This window comes from Mus caroli, chromosome 6 (genome assembly GCF_900094665.2).
Source record: "Mus caroli chromosome 6, CAROLI_EIJ_v1.1, whole genome shotgun sequence".
Taxonomy (NCBI): Eukaryota; Metazoa; Chordata; class Mammalia; order Rodentia; family Muridae; genus Mus; species Mus caroli.
Window position 1 is genome coordinate 142,419,630 of NC_034575.1, and position 6,745 is coordinate 142,426,374.

At 43.5% G+C, this 6,745-nt stretch overlaps 1 protein-coding gene across 6 annotated transcripts in view; it reads right to left on the reverse strand.

The window, feature by feature from the left end:
* The window catches only part of Sox5 (SRY-box 5), a 938,356-nt gene that overhangs the window by 782,239 nt on the left and 149,372 nt on the right, over nt 1-6,745 (reverse strand). For all 6 annotated transcript variants that reach the window (XM_029478851.1, XM_029478846.1, XM_029478843.1 and 3 more), the window contains exon 2: nt 458-537. The gene's annotated coding sequence lies outside the window, so the exon portion shown is untranslated. The remainder of the gene's footprint in view (nt 1-457; nt 538-6,745) is intronic.

Genomic DNA, 6,745 nt, shown 5'->3' on the forward strand with positions numbered 1-6,745 from the left:
GGAGGAGGAGGAGGAGGAGGAGGAGGAGGAGGAGAAAGAGGAGGAGGAGGAAGAGAAGAAAGAAGAGAAAGGAGGAGAAGGAGGAGGAGGAGAAAGAGGAGGAGAAGGAGGAGGAGAAAGAGGAGGAAGAGGAGGAAGAGGAGGAAGAGGAGGAAGAGGAGGAAGAGGAGGAAGAAGAGGAGGAGGAGGAGGAAGAAGAGGAGGAGGAGGAAGAAGAGGAGGAGGAGGAAGACAACAGAAAGAGGGTGGATAGCGATACCACTAAGAAATGGTCCACACACATTCAACAAGGAATGGGAAGATGGAGAGTACTAGTGGAACTCACAGCCATGGAGCTGGAGATTCCGGACTTAAGAGCTTAAGTCCAAACCATCCCATTAAGAGCTTAGATGCACCCTCAGATCTCTGCTTATACAGTAAAATGGAAGATCTCCATGGATACGTGAAAGCCGCATACCTGCCACATGTGGGAGGCTTGTCCAAGACTTCTAAGGGTCCGTCGGAAGTAGATCTTGGCACCACAACAGCTTGGAGTGTCTGGAAGAGAATTAGAGTCGAATCATTTAGATTCGTGGTCTCCAAAGACTGCGTCGTTGCTGTAAGAACTTAGTTTGGAGAAGTACTATTGAAAGGCAATCAACCGCACCTGACAGAACGCCACACAGAGAACACAGTAGAAAAGGAAACAAAAACGGAGTGAATTACATTGCTAAGTTCATTTTCAAATAAAATGCTCCAAATAAAAGAAAAATATACAGGATTAAAAAAAAAAAGGCTTCTGGGGAACTTTGAAGTTCCTATCTGCTTACATGTTTTTGCACACTTGGTCCCCAGTTGGTGAGGCCCTGTTAAGTTAAGGAAACATTAGGAGGTGGAACCTTTCCTGGAGAAAGTAAGACAATGGAAATGGACCTTGAGGTTTTATAGCCCAGACCTCTTCCCTAACTACCCCGTTTCTGGAGAGCTAATGCAATATGACCAGCTACCTCACAATCCTGCTGTGGTGCCTCAGATAGGAGGGGCTGCACCCCTCCTTAACTGAGTCTTACAGGAGATCGGGAAACAACAAAGAGAAAAAAATATCACTGAATATGTATCCAAAGCACTGACTATGTAGAACTTGCACATCTGTTTCTGATGAGAGGAGAGAAGCCGGCTGAGGAAAGAGACAGATGTTGATAGGAGCTCAACTCCTGCAGAAAGCTGGCAGACTCCTTTAGTGAGGTGACCTCTGAACAGGGGCTTGCAGGAAGTGAACGGTGGAGGCAGAGAGAGCTGGTCTCTGGACAAGGGACTGCAGGAGCAAAGGCCCTGTGGTGGAAGCTGGCAAGCATGTCCAGCAAAAAAATGGAGGCCTCTGTGGCCACACAAAACAGGTCAGGAGAGAGGCGGTGGGCAATGAAGCCATTGTCATCTACCATTATCATTGTGGACTTGGCCATTTTCTTTCCAATTTCCTTCCTCTTTTTCCATTTATCTTGTAGTTCATCTACTCAGCACACAGGCATCCAGGACTGCCAACATAGGATGAGAAAACACTAAAATATACAGTGTCCTTTAAACTGGTGGTTTAATTTGCTTTCAAAATTACTGCTTTTGTGTTCATAGAACAGCTCTCATTTTTCCATTAATGTTTGTATGATACAGATTTTTATTCATTCATTTTCAATTTGCACACATTATTTGATTCAACAGGTTTTTTTTCCTGTTGTTTTTGTTTGTTCTTTAGACAAGGTTTTAGAACATGTCCCTGGCTGACCTAGCAGTCACTATGTAGCCCAAAATGGACCTTAAAGCCATAGAAATCCTCCTGCCTCAGTCTCACTAGACACTGGAATCACAGATCTGGACCACCACACCCAAAGGGTAGGTTCATTTTGATTCTATTTTGTGCTCTGAAAATGTATCTTTTAATTATTGTGTTTAGGCCATTTACATTTAATGTGTTTATTGCTGTGTTATGGCTTTAAGTCTGTATTTTTTTTCCTGGGATTTCCCATATATTTCTCACTTCTGTTTTCTTCCTGCCTTTGATTCTTATTTTTCAGTTTTGACTTCATTTTAATGTTCTTAAGTTGTGGTGGGTATTTTACCAGTCATTTCTTTCTTAGTGGTTTCTTTGGCATATGCCATTATAGATATATAACATCATGCTAAGCTAATCTCTCTAGCTTATCAGTTTAGATGAAGTATGGAATGAATCAATGAGGTATGCACTACTGAATAATTCTGAAAACTAGTAAAACCAGTAAATTAATAATATAAATGTCCAAATAAATGTACTTATATGTAACATTATCCTGCTTTCTACCATCTAGTACAAAAGCATATATATATACATACACAAGACAGATAACAGAGATGATGGGTAAGACTTCTGATTCAAAACACCAAGGTATCGGTCATTCGATTTATACCACTTTAGAATAGACAGCTTTTAGAAAGACTATGAGTATAAGCCTTGAAAAGTCTTTGAAACTTTAGACAAAAATCACCATGCCATGAACTATCAACGACCCACAGTCTGCTAGGCATATAAGCAGGCACAACAGTTACCCAGGTTACTGAGTGTGTACCCTTATCAACAGTCAGTTGCAGACATATAAAGTTGACTTCCCAAGGTCAACGATGAGTCGGCGGCAGAGCTGAACTAGAACCAGGGTCTGGGGACACTGAGCTACAGTGAGAGGGGGAAATATTAACTTTTATCTCCAGTGAGCTAACAGTCGGCTTGGCATTCAGTTACACTCCATTTCCTTAAGGGAGGCAAAATAAGAACGTGGCAGATGGAGCACCCCCAGTCATCTGCATTGGAACAGAACCAGGAAACCAGAGTGGAAAATGTACCCACTTGCCAAACGTAGCAATAGATAACAAATAAATGGCCTGATCGATACTCCAGATAGTAGACCACAGAAGTTCTAAAAATGAAATTGTAAATCAACTGCCTCTGCACACGTGAGATGTCTTCCCACCTCTATAGGCAACCACAGAGTTGGAAATTGGATGGACGTGACCCTTCTCCCAGGGTAAGAATTTTACTCATTCGTGGCATGAAACCCTTGAGTGTGTGCAAAAGACATCGTCCTCAATTCCCAAAATATTTCCTCTGTCCCCTGATTCACTCTATGAAGAACCAGGCCTCTAGCGTGTTGCTCTGAATGACAGACATTCCCATTTAGTCATGAAATCTACAATCCAAACCAGGGGAAAAAAATCTTGCTCATCTTCCATTTATATTCACAGTCGGGTACTATAATTAAATAATAGAGTTTCATTTACTTGGGCTCAAATCCATTAGTTTTTTTTTTCTTATTTTCACTCATTTCTTTCCTCTGAAATATATCCCAGTATTATTTTCATCCCTGAGCACACACACACACAGATCTGTGAGTCTATAATGAGCTCTTCCTGGTTTTAGCATAGCCTTATATCTGATTAAATGTCTAAATTACCTCCACCTTGACGCTGTCTAAATATGAACAAATACTCAGTTCACACTGGGGGGAAAAGTCAGCATTCAACAGCTGAGATCCCAGCTACACGCATACACTGTTTACTCCTGGGGAAAACATGGTTCACAAGCTAACGTGGGTTCCTTGAGCTGCTATCTACAAATGGTTGGATGTGTGTGCAGATGCCCTGTGCTGCAGACCAGTGTGCTATAACACAGCACCACGTAGCATCACAGTCAGACAGAGCCCCATGCTTGCCATCATCTAACAGAGACACATGCACAAAACAATGGACAACCAGAAAGTCGAGGAGGAGCATTTCTAGTAGAGAGTCCCCGAATGCAGAAGTTACTGGGACTCTGCAGCAGCAGGCTACCTAACCAAAGCATCTGAGTCGAGGTGCAACTGTGCAGCAGTCCTGTCCAGTGCTGGAACTAGACGGGACTGCCATGTTCCTGGATGTTTTTAACACAAGAAACTTGCAAATGGTATATCACCACGTCCAGAGGTATACTACCATAGATAGAGATAGAGGGAGAAATTAGAGATTAGAGATTAGAGGTAGAGATAGAGGAGGGAGAGGGAGAGGGAGAAGGAGAGGGAGAGAGAGAGAGAGAGAGAGAGAGAGCTCTGAAGATCCCNGGAGAGGGAGAGGGAGAGGGAGAGGGAGAGGGAGAGGGAGAGAGAGAGAGAGAGAGAGCTCTGAAGATCCCCTGTCCACTCTGCCTTTACCCTCATCCTTTTCTCTCATCCAGGCTTCCTCCTAGAATTCCCACACCCTCCCAGCAGCTACTGCAGTGGCATGTCTGCAGCAGATGCCATCCTTTTAAAATTTTATTTCCTTTCTTCCTTCCTTTCCCTCCTTCCTTCCTTTCTTTCCTTCCATCTTTCCTTCTTTCTCCTTTGTTTCTCCTTTTGCCTCATGGAGTAGGGGAAGGAAAGACAAAGAGAAGAGAAGCCCCACTGTGGCACCAAAGACCAGCAAAGCAGCTGACCAAAGCTCACCCTACATGCTGTCAGTTAGCTGTGTATGTCCCCCTGCTGAATAAGAAGCAAGTAGGTATATATACCCTCTGCTAATGTCCAGGGACTAGAGGTAAAGTATGACTTCACTAGTTAAAAACTCAGTAGGTGGACAGACCTGCTTGCATCAGCACTATAGAGTGGTCAAGGGAAGACAGTCTATTAATCCATTTCTTTCTGTGTTAATGAGTCACACTGGGTGGGACGGTGTGTCCCCTTTCCAGCCATCACACCACGAAGGATCAAGTGAAAGCCACCACATGTGTGGCTTGTCTGGTTTAGACACTATAGCATATTTTGTTTTTCACAACACAGAACCATTGTTCTGGATTAGAGGCAAGCCCCTAAGAAAACAGCAAGGTCTACACTCCAAAACCAGAGGAGGCCCATGCTAACTCCTGCAACGGAATTGGGGCTACTGTGGTAGCTCGATAATATGGTATTTGCTACACAAGTATGATGAACTGAACTTGGGTAACCTCGCACCCCTGAAAACACATCTTTGATCCCAACCCTGGGGACAGAAAAGAGCCGGGAACATCCTAGGGCTCTAGTGGCAAGTCAGCGGTGAGCCCGTGCAACAAGAGACACTATCTCAAGAGTAAGGAAATGACACTTGGTATCAGGCTTCCACCTGTATGAATAAGTGAACACACACAGATATACACACATACACACAAACACACATATACGAACAAACACACATACAATACATACACACACATTCTCATACACACGCATATACACACAAACACATATACACAGAGAGACAATACACACACAAAACCACACAGACACACACACACACACACAAAGCAAATGGAATAACAACAAAGGACTAAATGGATAAAAGGGGTAGGATCAACATACCAGTCTGAGAGCTGGGCTGGTAAATTCTGCTTCACGCAGCAAGTTCTCAGCACAAACCTTACGTAGTAACAGCAGTACCCAAATCCCTTCCATGAATAAGATGCTATTTCTGGTCCTAATATTAATTAGTATCATAGAAAGTCTCAACCCTTGTGTGAATACTAAGTTAAATTAAACATATTGTTGAGCAATGCCTGCAATGTACTTTGTTAGATGAAACAGAAAACAAAGTCATTAAACTCACTAGTTAAAGAAGCTGTGATCCAAGTACTTCAAAGATTTAAAAGTCATTAGCATAGAAAGATGTAAATGTGGGACAGTGTTCTGAATGTCAGGTGTATGGAATTATAGAAAAATGTGGATTTGTATGTCCATAGATATTTTTTAAAGTACCTGAAATATAACATTAAAAATTATAGGAAACTCATCCTGGGCATCTGGAACTCTTAGCAGGAGGACCCGAGGCACCCTGAGACAGTGGGTGGTCTCCTGGCTTTGAGAGGGCAGGGAGAACCTGAATATCAAGGTTTGCTGCAGGCCTGAGCAGGAGCAGAGTGGGAAGGGGCCCCAGATAACAGCATCTCCTTACTCTCATCTCTGTGCCCTGAGAGCCAGCCCATTAGAATCCACAGCTCCGTATGGACTGGCAAGTCTTCCTCATGGAGGACACACGTCTTACTTCTGGGAGATTGTGGACTCTTCCAGGCCACACAGTCACTATCTCCAGCATCTACCATGTCACCTGCTTAGACAATGAAGGGAAATTTCCCTGGCCAGTCCATGTGCTTCCTTCACCCCAGAACTGGCATGGCAGCATCACAAACTGATCGGTGGTTGTGTATAACTTCTCTGAGGCCACCAGGAGCTATGAAAGCATTCAAATGCAAAGACATGGCTTAGGAGCCCTGGGTAAGTAAATCCAGTCAAACAAATACATGTTCATTTGAGAGGTGACAGAGATATGAGATTAAATAAATAAGTAGAAGCCCTAAGTGTCCGAAGAGGCTGCTACAGGAGAAATGATTTATGCACATTGACTTTCAAACGTGATTTAATAGAAACTCGACTGTGTCTGCAAGCTGGCACCAGCATCAGTGCATGCCTTCTGATCTAAAGGATGCTGGCTACATGCCTTCATCAGTAACACCAAATCCTGTCCTAAATTAAACAGTGTGAGCATCCCATTGGACAGCTAGACCTGTTAATTTTCAGAGTTTGGGGTGGAGAATTGGCCTTAATTCCTTTAAACTCCAGAGATGGCTGCTTAGGGCTTAGCAGACACTGCCTAGTTCTAGGAGGCCACATAGTGTGTTTACCCTGGCCCATTGTTAGATCTTAGAAATCAATCTTGATGCCTTGTGCTCCCCTGTCTCTCTGTGTCTCTCTGTCTGTCTCTG